This window comes from Plectrocnemia conspersa, unplaced genomic scaffold (genome assembly GCF_051122295.1).
Source record: "Plectrocnemia conspersa isolate PC_06_02 unplaced genomic scaffold, ASM5112229v1 ptg000006l, whole genome shotgun sequence".
NCBI lineage: Eukaryota > Metazoa > Arthropoda > Insecta > Trichoptera > Polycentropodidae > Plectrocnemia > Plectrocnemia conspersa.
The window spans coordinates 2778277-2792526 of NW_028277170.1; the positions used below are offsets into that span (position 1 = coordinate 2778277).

General features: G+C 30.2%; 1 protein-coding gene across 2 annotated transcripts in view; it reads left to right on the forward strand.

Annotated features, from left to right (window-relative positions):
* Nucleotides 1-1247: 1247 nt before the first annotated feature.
* The window catches only part of LOC148234044 (tetratricopeptide repeat protein 39B-like), a 44195-nt gene continuing 31192 nt past the window's right edge, over nucleotides 1248-14250 (forward strand). The window contains exon 1 of one of the 2 annotated variants that reach the window (XM_088187985.1): nucleotides 1248-1381. The gene's annotated coding sequence lies outside the window, so the exon portion shown is untranslated. Of the gene's footprint in view, nucleotides 1382-5831; nucleotides 5962-14250 lie in introns of those variants that run through there. The other variant, XM_088187986.1, reaches the window with a different exon arrangement.

Genomic DNA, 14250 nt, shown 5'->3' on the forward strand with positions numbered 1-14250 from the left:
CGATTAACAATTTTGAGCAAAAGGATAGCCATTGCCAGAATAATTAGTTGGCAAGTGCTCCAATCATAGACTTCACAGACGAAAACAGTAAATACGACAGAAAAAACATAACTATGAATAACCGCGGGGGCGGAAAGTGTGAATTTACCAGATTTGTATTTAATACAGAATGAAAGCTGAAGAAAAACACGATTCGATTATTGAAATTGCCAACCGACCACCGGTAACCGGGCAACCGGGAAGCTGCAACATCATTAAATTTCAAGCTTAACACTGCGACGTCACTGCTGAGTCTGTAGCAAAAGCTTTCTTCAAAATACCAAAAATTGAAGGTGGCAATTGGAGAGTGCTCCCCTAAAGTAACTCGCGAATATAACGGAAATGATTGCAGACTACAGCTTGTATTGAGTTAAAACAGGTTTTTTTATATTTGAAAGCAATACTTATTTATTTGATCGCCGATATTGAAAAAATATAATATAAAAAACTTTTTTAGGTTCAATTGATCCAGAATAGTGTTCAAGAATATCTATAAGCTTATTTTGTTGACTTATGGTTTCCATTTTTATACTTTAAAACATGTACGGCCTAATTGAATATATTGTACATTTAAACACAATTTAAAAAATAAAATACATAATAGTATTTATTTATTAAATTTATATTGGAGGTTTATATTATTTACGATATTCTATTTTGGTTGATATGTACTGTATTGAAAAAGTAGACGAATACTACCGAAAAAATATTTTTATTCTGATGCTGGATGAGATAATTACAGATATAAAATCACGTTTAAAATCAGATACAATTGAGCCCCTTATACACAATAACTAAAGATTAAAATATAAAATAATTATTTGTAAAATAAATAATGTAAATATAAATAATTTTAAAATCAACAGTAAAATATATATTGTAAACAATAAAATTATCATGATAATTTTATTGTTTACAATATATATTTTACTTTTGATTTTTAAATTATTTATATTTACATTATATATTTTACAAATAGTTATTCTATGTTTTAATCTTTAGTTATTGCGTAAAAGGGGCTCAATGTTTAAATTAAATTGCTCGCAAAAAGTATATAATACAATAGAAATACACAGGTTGCTTTTATTAATACTTTGGAAATATTTAAAGTAATATCAATTGTCTAAATCTGTTCAAATATAGTCTTGAAAATTTTAAATACATGCCCGCTTGTGACGTCATAATTGCCAATTATGTTAGTGCAACATCTCCCGCTTACCGCTCCCCTTGCCCGCTCCGCTGTCATATGTCAGTGCGGTTCGCGCCGAGCGCGCGAGCGTCATCTGCGCTGATGGCTTGTCACGACTGCTGCTATCTCCTCTCCTCTTCTACCCGTTAATCGGTAAGTCAGCCCTGCACCACCTCTCATTCATAATTTTTGATCGACCGTCTCGACGGCCATTACGCGCCATTTTTCAGCCATATCCATCTTTAACATCCGAATGTTTCGGGCGTAGAAACGCGACAGATCCATATATTTTGTTATTTTGACGTAAATATAATATATAAGACCATGTTGTGTCATGAAATATGACCGAGTACGCTCTTTGGCTAGAAAATTGCGAATACATACATAACCTTAACTTGTGAGTTGATTATATCGCATACAATTTAAATTCATATATTTAATTCAATTTGAAAAAAAATATGGTTTAAAAATATAAACCTCTTATGGCCAAATTTTAAGACCATATCTTACTTAATATTAATATTAACGAAAATTTTTTTTTTTTAAAAACACAATACAATATAATAGTGAAATATTAATTTATTTTTTGTATGTGATTAAAATAGACGTGTACTACAAAATTTTATGAGTATAATTTTGAACTATTTTGAATTTTAAAAAATGTATAAATTTCTGCATGTTGCAAAAAATAACTTGTACGTGTTTTATACGGTTGATTATGCATTTAATAATATACAATTTTGTGTATAAATTACTGATTTTCCATAAAAAAACACTTAAATAAGAATAAATTACACTTTGCACAAACAGCTTAAGTAAAAGATTGTTTGCTTTGAGTTATTACAATAAATTGTAATCTTTGAATAACTAAACCGAAATGTAAATAAACTTGTAGATTAACATTTGTGAACTTTAGAAATGTACTTATCTCAGTTTAGTCTAAATACGTTTCTTTAACACAAATACGCGATAGGAAATTTTATGATGTATCATCTAAGACAGGCCTTTCAAACTCGATCGTTGGTATGCGCCAAAAATGTAAGATTTAATTTTATGTGGGCCGCAAGAAAACATAAAAATATTTTTTTATATTTTTTTATTATTTTGTAAAATACAATATCATAATTGTTTTCGCGCTCTCCTTTTGCCAAAATTCGGTTTGGTTATACTTTGATCAGTCCTTTTATATTAGTAGTCCATAGTAATATCGGTAAAGATAGCTATCATATTTTTAAAACATAATGTAATATCGAAATGCAGACAAATATGGAGCAATATGGGAGATGTGAGCGATGAGTTGGATTAGTTTGTATTTTGTACTTGACCTGAAAAAAATTTTAAAACTATAATTAGTTTTAGAACTTTCATTAAGTTAGGTTTGGGTTTGAACAGCAAATGGACGTTTCGCAACTGTTAAATTGAGCTTCATAGACATTTTAAAATAGACTATCAGTGCCTATCAGTTAAATTATATTTTCACTAGTAGAAATATATATCTACTGCTAAAAATGTATTTGGATTTTACTAGTGAAAATATAACTCGACCAAAAAAATAATTCACTTTAACATTTATACATCAGATGTAAATAAATAATGATAAGTATGTAAATATATGTATATATTACTACATATAGAAAAGTTTAAATCATATAATTTTACTAGCATTTGCCAAATAATTTATATTTTCACTGTTTAAAATATATATCTACTGGTAAAAATATATTCTGATATGATTTTACTAAAATTACATTTTTTTTAAATATTTTTGGGATTTTAGGAATAAGAACATGACACTGAATATACTATTTATTTATTTTGCTGCATTAAATCCACTTGTCGAATTAACGATAATACAATCTATAAAAACATTAAATTTATATAATTCAGCTGATGCTGTTGTTGACTTTTCGTTATTTCTTTGTTTCTTCCTTATGTACTTAAATGTACTGCTACTAATTTACATTCGTTAAATATTTCCTCTCGTGTCTAATATTTTTTAAACGTTTAAAAAGCAATAAAGTCAACAATAATATGCAAACAAATTTTAACACAAACCGAGCTGCATCAAGAAACTACAATCTGTCCCTTTGAATAATAATGTTTATTGTGAAAGTACTGACTAGAAATTGTGTACTTTTGAAGACAATGTTCCGCTCCTTTTATTTATTGTATGTATAAAAAGCGACGAAGCAATTTATACCTGAAATACATCAGCACATACATTTCAAATTGTAGTTTAGTTCAGATTCTTTATTTGAGGTCGGTTTTTACTTTTTTTTTATAAATATATTCTTGCTATGATTTTTTCCAGAGTCGGGCCCCTCCCCCCTCTTGGCAGGCCTTGGTGTGACACATACCTACTTAAATTATTAGTTTGTAAATTGTGCAATTAGATCTAAATGTAAAATTATTCACTGATTTCCAAGCTGTCTTGATAGACTATAACAATAATACTTATAAATTGTAGTAAAGAGCTAACGACATAAATAAATACTATACGAGGGGAGTTGATAATGTCGTGTAATTAAGATGAAATTACTACTGTCAAAACTGAAGACGTTTCTAAAAATAAACCTGTTTAAATACGATAAGGTTTGTCCTATAGCAGTTAGCTCTTGTATAGAGTAATCTGCAATTAAACACGTCATTCCGGAATTGAGAGTGCAATATGAGGAAAAATATCGAGAGCCGTAATTAAGTTTCCAGCTAAGAATGGAAACTATTCATAAACTATCGCCAATATGATTGCAGACTAAACATTCATAAACATTAAGAAATGTATATATAAAACTGCGATCCAATTAAAACTCGATTGGACAACTCAAGTATCGAAAGATTAACGAACTTATTTAAATATTTATACAGCTTCCAAAGTCACTCCTACGCGTTGAACCAATGCTGATTTGTATATGCAGAAATGAACTAATTCTAGTGGCCTCTGTCAAACGGAAATTTTTTCTAATATATGCACTCCATCGATCAATCTGACGGCTTAGAATTAAATCAATCGTTATCGCTGCACTTAAAATCATCAGATTTATATCAACTGCACGTCATCGTTACGATTTTGCATAAAAACTCGTTCTTTTACCTCGTATTTGTCTCTAACAATACAATGGCTCAGCAACAGTTCCTGGATTATTAAAGCGGCCTATTAAAAAAAATTGCATCGTATAATAAAAATAATGTTTTTAAAATAACATGCTTATAAATAAATATTATATGCATGTTATGGTGGACGTCATACCGTTGACCTCAGTCACTATCTTTTTTTTTATCTAAATTTATGTTTGACGACACGTCTCATTAGGTAGCGGTCGTCAGTTTACTTTATTGTCTCTCATTTTTTGGTTTACCGTCCGGAAAATGACACCAAAAATGTGCAGAAAAACTGTCACTTTCTAAACATAATGATAGCGCTGCAACAATTCGTATTTTAAATCTCACTTCAATGTTAATTTATAATATGTAAATGTAATTTGAATATACGTTTTAGAATGCTTAAATAGTTAAATTTGCAACTACGTAAGCAAACACGATTTGTTCTTTCGGGCGAAGAGATTCTCCACTGCTACATGCTAATTTAATTTATCTAAAGTGCATGGGATACAATTTCACACCTACAATTTACAAATATATGCATCTGGGACTTCGATAAATTCTAAAAATAATCCCAACGACCAGTCTCCGCGGAAATCTCAAAAACACCCCGAGTTTATAAGCACTGAGCTTTTCGAAGTGATTTGTTCCTCAAAATTGAATGCTTCGCGTGGGCCAGACATTGTCCCGTGCGGATGACACGAAGCCTGCAAAGCGGTTAACATTTAACAAGCCTGTAGTTCATGATATTAAGGTATAATTCATTAAATATATTACACGAAATTAATAGGTGATATCATATTATTAACATTTACATCATCGACACGCATTATCTTAAATTAGTTTTTCAAAACGGCACAAAGTTGGGCTGCGAACTTTCAAGATCGCTCGTCTTAAGGCGCGTACACACTAAGCAAATTTGCTTAGTGTGTACGGGAGGCAAATCAGAGTCAATGAAGCGGTGGCTTTGATTATGATGCTCGGTAATATCATAGGGTTGGTGTTATGTTAGTCTTGGGACAACTCTCCTAGTGTGAACGCCAGGCCGACCTTTCGTTGGTTAATTTGTAATTTGTCTTGTCTATTGAACGGGTGTATGTTGTATTAAAAAATGTATTTTCCAAATGAATAAATCATTTGGGAAAAATATGAAATAGCCCATAGTCCAATTCAGGTTTAAGACTTTAATTTTGTTCCACCACACTACTCCCTACTTCATCCATCATCCACCAGCGTAATTTTTTCTTCTTTTATTGATTAGATTTTTGCAGTAAAAAAATGTTGCGACATGCGACGACTGATAAATCCTGTTCTTCCCTCATAATATCGGCCGGTTAAATTGTAATTTAAACGCCACTTAATAATACGTCAATTTATAATTAATAAAAATGGTAGCAAGTTTGACGATTTTTCAGAGCTAACTGCGATTCCACATGGGGTTTGATGAGGATGAGGCTGAATGACAATGCGTTGGCAACCAACGTTGGTTAGCCTAGTGTGTACGCGCCTTTAGAAGATGGTGAAAGTAGTGTGGCTCTCGGCAAAGTGACTCAGTCATAAATCGGAGTTTCGTGCAATCCGACCTCAACACCATAAGCCGGCAAGATATGACACCAGACAAGGCCAAGTTTGAGGTCAGTTACCGATTCCCAAAAGACTATTGAAACTAGGACATGTGATACTTTGACACAGGACTTTTTAACTTTGTCGTTTTCATCAAGTACAATGCCCTTCTTCATCTCTTGATACTTCGAATCTGTCCGAGTCACATTATTTGTATTTAGATCCTAAGCATACTTTCGATGTGTATATTTAATGATCTCTAAAATGTATTAAATTAAGAGCGTAACTTTAAATATTATCTAAACTAAGTTAGACCAAATATTAGTTTCAATATTACTTGATTGTGATATCCTAATTAAAAGTAATAAGACATTTTCTGTTTATATTATTAATATTACTCAATATTTAGTTTTAAGTCGCTTTACTAATTCCACGCGCTCTGGATTTGTCTGACCCATATTTTAAAAATAGTAAAAACGATATTTTAATACATTATGTATTTTAGGCAGATCTTGTTTAAAAGTGTCTACCATTCCAAAATTTCAAATAATCATAAATTTCAAATTGGAAAGCCTTAATTTTTTAATATTTATCGTATGGAATATTTATTTATTGTTTAATGTTTTTTGTTATCAGGATAACGTTATTGTGATAAATGTGTTATTTTGATCAGGATAAATTAAATTTCAAAAGTAAAAAATCATAAAAAAAAAGTAAAAAGGTCAAAACTTTTGTATAATAGAACTTGAAATAAAAAACTATTTGTGAGCATTTTTAAATACTCACAAATAATCCTTGCGGTCTGCTTGACGGAATTTTTCATAAAATTTTCTACTACACGTTTATAAAAACATATTATTTAATTATAATATATGTATTAATAAGTATTATTAAATCTCCTTGCATTGTTTTCGATCTTGTAATCCGTACCTCATTGAACAGTCATAGTAACTGTATGCATTCACAATGTTTTAATGTAGTGCTAACTGTAATTCGATAGGTATGCGATTTTTTGGTACTCGTTTCATTAACACGTTCACTTAAGCAATTATTTTTTTGGCATTTTGTTGCCTTAGCGTATGTAATAACAAACAATCAATGGAAAAAAAATAAATACATATGTACCTATTGTAAAAAGAGCGTTGCCTGATGCTTTGCGAATGGGAATTCATAATAATACTCCAGTTCGGTATTTTATTAGGGTTACTAGCAATGATGTTACTTGTTTTTTAATATATCATTTTTATTAAAAAATTGCAATTGGGTCATGGTATTTTTTTAATGTTTTTCAGTAAATTATCCTCGGATTTTAATTTAATTTTTATATGTATTCAGTCGGGTTTTAATTATTTCCAGCCGTAATTATTCATGGGTTTTGCTTAATATTTGTCACTGCAACATATTCAATGCTGCTGGGTTAAATAGTCCCATATTATTCTATAAATTATAAATTTATTCGATTTGTGTTGGTCTCATGTTAATTTACTTGCGTCGTTAGTCGCGCTTGAGCGAATAGCCGCAACTCGGTTCTTATCGTTTAAAACTATAATATCGAATATTTACAAGTTTTTTTTATATTTGTTTTATTTCGATGTTTTATATAGAAATAAAATATTAGCTATCTGGGTCCTCTGCTCTTTATTAATGACAATTAATAATTCAGAATTTTTGTTGTATGCTCTACTGTCCAGAATCGAAGAGAGCTAAGTACTTGGTGTTGGAAAGAAATAAAAAAATGTGTAAAAAATAATGATAAGTATGTAAATATGTATATTAAAAAAACATAAAAAAAGTTGAAATCATATATTTTACTAGCACCTGTAAAATAAATTATATTTTTATTGGTAACAAATATACATATGTAAGACATTTTTAAAATTTTCTTTGAGGGATAACCCCAGAATATCTGGTTTAGAATCAGGAACAGCACTTCACCTTTATTTAAGGTAGGGGCAAAAGTAGGCCAGTAAGTAGTCGTTTTTTTATTATTTCGATTTCATTAAGATTCATAGTATTTCATTGAATGACATGCATTTTTCTGGCCAAATTCAAGAGGGGAGCTGCAAAAAAAATACATTTGAATAATAATGCTTATTGTGAAAGTACTTCCTAGAAAGTGGGTGCTTTTGAAGGCAATGTTCCATTCCCTTTTATTTATTTTAATATGTATAAAAAAAGCAAAAGAATATTATACCTGAAATACATACATCGCAAAAAAAAACAGTTTAGTCCAGATTTGTTATTTGATGTTTGTTCTTAGTTTTTTTATGAATATATTCTTAGTGTGATTTTTTCTAGAGTCGGGCCCCACGAATTTGTCCCCCCTCCTGCTGATGACAGATATAGTTATATTATGTCACATTTTTATAATAATCTACCCTAAGCGGTCGCTTTTCAAATTACATAATTACTATTACTAAATAAATTTATAACAAATCACGTCATGATTTGGAATCGGACTATGTGTTACCCATTTATTGCTTTATAAAGATATTATTATCACAACTTTCATACATAGTATTAACATATAAATCATTATATAGTCCATCCAAGATGTTAGCGCTCATCATCGTTGTGTTGAAAATAAGGATGCATACATATACCGTTTTCCGCGAATTTGTTTACACCGATAGGAGAACGTTACCAATACTAAATAAGGGCTGTTTTAATGGTAAGGTGACCATACGTTGGAAATTAAATTAAAAATTATAATGTGTTATATTTTTATTATAAATTACTGTCATGTTGTGTTATTTTGTAATCAATGAAACAATTCCTGTAATATTCTATTGGTATTTTTAAAAAATATTATATTAAACAGATATTCAACCCGGAGAGTGATTCCAAAACTGCTATCATGTTTTTGAGTTAAATATGTATATAAATAAACAACATAAGTAAGAAAGTGATATTTGACACTGTCCTCAACAAATTAAATTAAAAAAGTAAAAATTTATTGCACTTGTAATTTCACATGGTCACCCTATTATTTTTCTCATCAATAATGTGACGATGAGCGTTCATATCTTGGACGGACTGTATCTGAATCACTGCCACAAAATCAGTTGCAAAAGACTTGTTAAAAGAGTCTCATAAAACTAATTGATTTGTGTCCCTCGGATCTTCTAAGAATCGCAGTTTTTTCTCATCATCGTAAACAAACGATATAGCGTATCCGAGCGGACTGGACTCGAGTGGACTCCGTTTATTCATAGTCTTTGGTATGTGTTCAGCGATGCTTTATCAATAATATTTTCTAAATTTACGTTGAAAATCAGAGGTGATAAAACACATCATTGTCTCACTCCTCATAATATTTCGATATCTTCTAATAATTCGTCGCTTTTTATTGCTACCTTTATCGTATATTCTTCTACATTTTAATATGTCGATAATTCTCCAATCTTTGTCTAACATATTATAGTGTTGATACGTAGCTACTTGGATCTGTATCTTTTAATATTACTATAAAGATTTGTATTTAACGACTCATGCCGTAACACATTTCGCATACAATGTTTTTAAAAGATATGTCGCCTTTACTAATATGTAACACTCGTTAAATTTAACGTGTGGGATAAAATAGAAACTTAATGTTCAACCAATGTTCGTCCAAATCATTCTGACCTTTCGTATAGTGAGATTTAACTCATTTACCGGGAGCTGCGCTTACGATCTTGCATAAACCACCGTTCGGATTTGTTCTAACCTTGTATACGGAATATAATAATTATAACCGTAATATTATGTCCACTGTTTTAATTGCTTTCCCGGAAACTTCTAGCCAGAGCCAATTTTCAATAATATTTTACGCAACAATCATACCTAGGTTTATGTATCTTGGCACGGACTGAGCTAAAATTACGTTTTTTAAGTCTTCCTGTGGGAAATTGGGAAAAACTCATTAAAAACTTTACACAAAAGCATGCACGTTGTTCGCAACGTATTTTTCTATTCTACTCTGATGTTATTTAATTGTCAGCCCCTAATTCCAGAATTAATTTTCTCCCGTTAATTAATTTCATACCTTTAATTCATTTCCATACGTAATCGTCGCATAAAAATGACACAAATGAAAATAAACTTATGTTAGAACTTTAACTAACGATACATAAACGAACGTATTCTCCGTTATTGAAAGTTGTAATTAACCTAAAAATATTGATAAACTTTAATCAATTCGGGTGATAATCATACCACTTTAAGCTCCTTCACCGCAGCTGTAGGGAGCACATATTTAAGTTATTTAAATATTATTTCAATAAATTAAAGTATTTTTTAATGTTAAATTATTCAAAAAAAATATTACAGGGCTCAAAAGTTCGTGACACATTTAGGTGTCCAATGCATACTGGCGATTTTATCGATTACTTCTATAGGTGTCATCCGCGATCAATGGGTTAAATAATAAAAAAATATATTATAATTGAAGTTGACTTTTCTGGAATGTATTTTTTAATGTAAAAAATAATAATTATACATGACATGTAAGTAAACAAATCATCGAGTTCCTTAAGAAATAATTGCAGTTATATTATAATGAATTTATAAATAAACAAGTATGAAAAGTTAATTACTTCGTTAAGATAACTAATAACAACAAACTTATTCATAGTGCAATCTTATTTCTCCTTTACACTTAGCATAGTGAAGTAATTATGGTGAATAGGAGGAATGAAAGGCAGTAAATTCATCAATTATGATTATTAGGAATGGACTTATTTTACGTTCAAGAAAAACATTATTGTGATAACATTTTACAGTTAAATTTATTTTGATTAATTTAGAGGTTGTTGTGCACAATTGACTGTGATAATAAATATAAAAAGAGGATATTATCTGAGTAAAACTGTCGTTAACCACTTACCGCTTGGATTTTTTTTTCGCTGCGACAAAAATATGTTAGGAAATATCGAGGAAAAATATTTAACCTATTTAAAATTTTATTGACAGAAATATATTAGACCTTATATGACACTGCATGTATTAACTATAATATTTATAAAGCCATGTGTGGCACTCTATGCATTAAGAAAAAAATACAAATTAAATTAAATAAATTAAAAAATGGAAACATAAAAATTAATTATAGTTTTAGAACTTTTATAAGGTCAAAGTACAAACTTAGCTAACTCATTTTTCAGAGGAAAATAATTGAAAAAATTAGTACAGACAGACATAGCATCTCACATATTGCTCCATAGTGTGTCTGCATTTCAATATTACACTATGTTTAAAATATCATAGCCTTACCGATATTACTATGGACTTATAATATAAGAGGACTGGTCAAAGTATATTCAAACAGAATTTTGTTCAATAGGAGAGCGCAAAAACAATTATCACTTCTCAGAAGGTAAAAATTCACGTCAAAAGCAATAAAATAGTGTCGGCGCCGTCGCAGTGGGAACGCTCGGTAACGAGCGTTCCCACTGCGACGGTGACGACACGGTTTTATTGCTTTTGACGTGGATTTTTGACTTCTGAGAAGTGGTAATTGTTTTTTGCGCTCTCCAATTGACCAAAATTCGGTTTAAATGAGCTTTATTCGATTCTCACTCGTAATATGGTTATAAAAAGTCTTAATATAAACGCTTGATAATCCAGCGTTTTCACTGCGATGGCACGATTTTATTGCTTTTGGCCTGGACTGTAAATTCACTATATGGCAACACTGAGCAGTAAACTAATTATCAGATAAATATTATGTGTAGATATTTTTAATAATTTTTAATGCCTCATTAAAATATTTTGCATAAAATATGATTTCAGAAAATATGTCGCAACGGTGGCTAATTTTTATATTTATTTGTAGCATCGAAAGGGTTAACTCGTACCTATTATTATTTATTCAAAAAATTATATTACGATACCATTAAAATACCATTTTTGTAATGAGGCCCGGAATCATTGTTTTCCCAGGGTCCAGTTTCGCTCTCGGCGGTCCTGATCATATTATAAATTATTTGATTTCGATATCTATCCATGAATATAAACGTTGTTTAAATTTAAACCATGTATACTTAATGAAGAAAATATTTTTTTTAAATTTATGTATCAATATTAAAAAATCAAATTTTTTCCAAGAATTTTTTTAAAGAAATATATTTTTTAAATGCCATCTATACCCAATAACTGCCGATCGCCATTTTTTTTTAAATACATTTTTAATCAAACCTTTTAAATGTCCAACATTTTAATAATAATGAAATGAAACTACGCGTCTAATATGTGTTACTAACGCATAGTACTAACATATAAGTGATATATTACATACATACAGTTTGAAACACACTGGCGGAAGATTATATTATACCTTCAACTTATTATGATTAATGCAACGACAGCGAATAAAATTGTGCCTACTTCAATAGTATGATACTTATATTACTCTAATATCAACAATCTATTCTTAGATTAATAATTATTTCATCTTATTGTTATTAATCGCTATTAAACAAATTGTTTTTTTTTTGCCAGGCGCCATTCATTCAATAAAAACATTAATCTAAAACTGAAGTCTATGACATTGACAGCACCTTACAGATTACGCAACTGCAATTATTTTACTATATATGGCTCAAGCTTCACGATTTAATCTCTCGTTTTAAAATAGCTTCGCCAACGCTCGCGCTGAAGAAGCGCGCGTGTTTCATGGAAAGTTTATCTTACGACCCACACACCCCGTCCCTTAATCAGCATATTTTTTTCCGCGTCTCAGATTCAACGCCTAGGTCAGTCGGCGCCTGTAATTTTCAACCCCCCTCCCCTTCCTCGACTATCGTGATCATGTCATAATGGTCATAGTCGACCTTGTCGAACTGTCATCGCCCCTTATCGATTCCACGGTGGGTGAATCCTACCAAGTGCGCTCTCGCTTCCAGTTTTTCCGTCATTTATCTAATGGACAGGGGTCGGGGTGCGCGCACATGTCCACCCCCTCTTACCCTGTCTACCACCCACACTACATTTGACCAGATGTAACCGACAACCCCGTCCATTTTGCATCGTGGCGCACCAACAGCAGGTGGGTGCATACCTGTGAGCGGTTTCGTTAGGACTAGCGTGAGTCTCGTTCTTTACTGTCGGTGATATATAACTTTTTTTACTTTTCAATCACAACCAAATGATCTTTTCGATGAATTTGCACCTGTTGTGTCAAACATTAAAACAAAAAATCTTTGTTTCAATGTAACCGACCTTTGGTTTGTGATGAAATCAAATAAGATTATTTGTTACGAACAAATATTTTATATTTGTTTTATTCATTTTTTTTTCTTATAATTGTGTCGCGTGTAACATGAAATAAATAGATAATAACAGTTCATGTTTATCACCTGAAAGGTCGCATACTCGATTCTGATTTTTTCAAATTCTATTATTTCTAATGGATCAAAATTAATATTTTACTATATTTTTATTTGTAGCAGTAAATGTATATGTATAATTTTCACGCTATAAATGCTACCCCATAGGAAATTAGAGTGTTGGAATATATAAAGGGTTGTAATTTAGTGGATTTCGCATTGAATTTTTTTTATTTTTTACAAAAGTTATTTTTGCAAAAAAATTGCTCTTAATTAATTAAGCTGTATCACTAGTTTTCCACCATAAGGTCGATTTTATTTTTATATATGTATATGTTTTGCAAAAATACATTTTATTTTCGGTTTTCATTCAATATAATATTTTACTAAAAAAAAATATTTTTTTATACTTACAATTATACGCCAATTTTGATTAATAAAAGTTGAGAGGCACATAAAAAGTTAATGATAAAGTCAATTTTGCGCTGCAATTTTAATTTATAAATGTGGGTTAATGATTGTAAATTATAGACATATTACTAAACAAGAGTTTAATTCAGTAAATATAAGATTTTGTTTTATAATAAAATCTGATAAATGTAACACTTATTTTGACAAAATATATTGAATAAAGATGTTATTAGTGACACACGATTTGTTTTTCGTTTTGTTGTGCGCATTATATAATTATGATTTTTAACTAGAAAATGTTAATTTTTTAGTATTTAAAAACTATTATTATTGATATAATAAAGTCTGTGTCAAATGATATTATTTTTTAAAACGTAGCTGTATTTTGTGTGTAAGTACTTTTTTACTTATTTTTAGCAAAAACCTTATACATTATTATGTTTTATTTTTTTTAATGTTAAGCACATTGCGCATATGACTGACTTGACCATTCACGCGTTTTTGTGTCATTTTGCGCACAACGCGAACTACTTAAGTACTGCCTGTCTTTTTCACATTTTTTATAAAACAGTGACTTATTGATAGACCGCGTATTTTTTTTGCATAACGCTGATACAAATCCAACGAATGTACAATATTAAT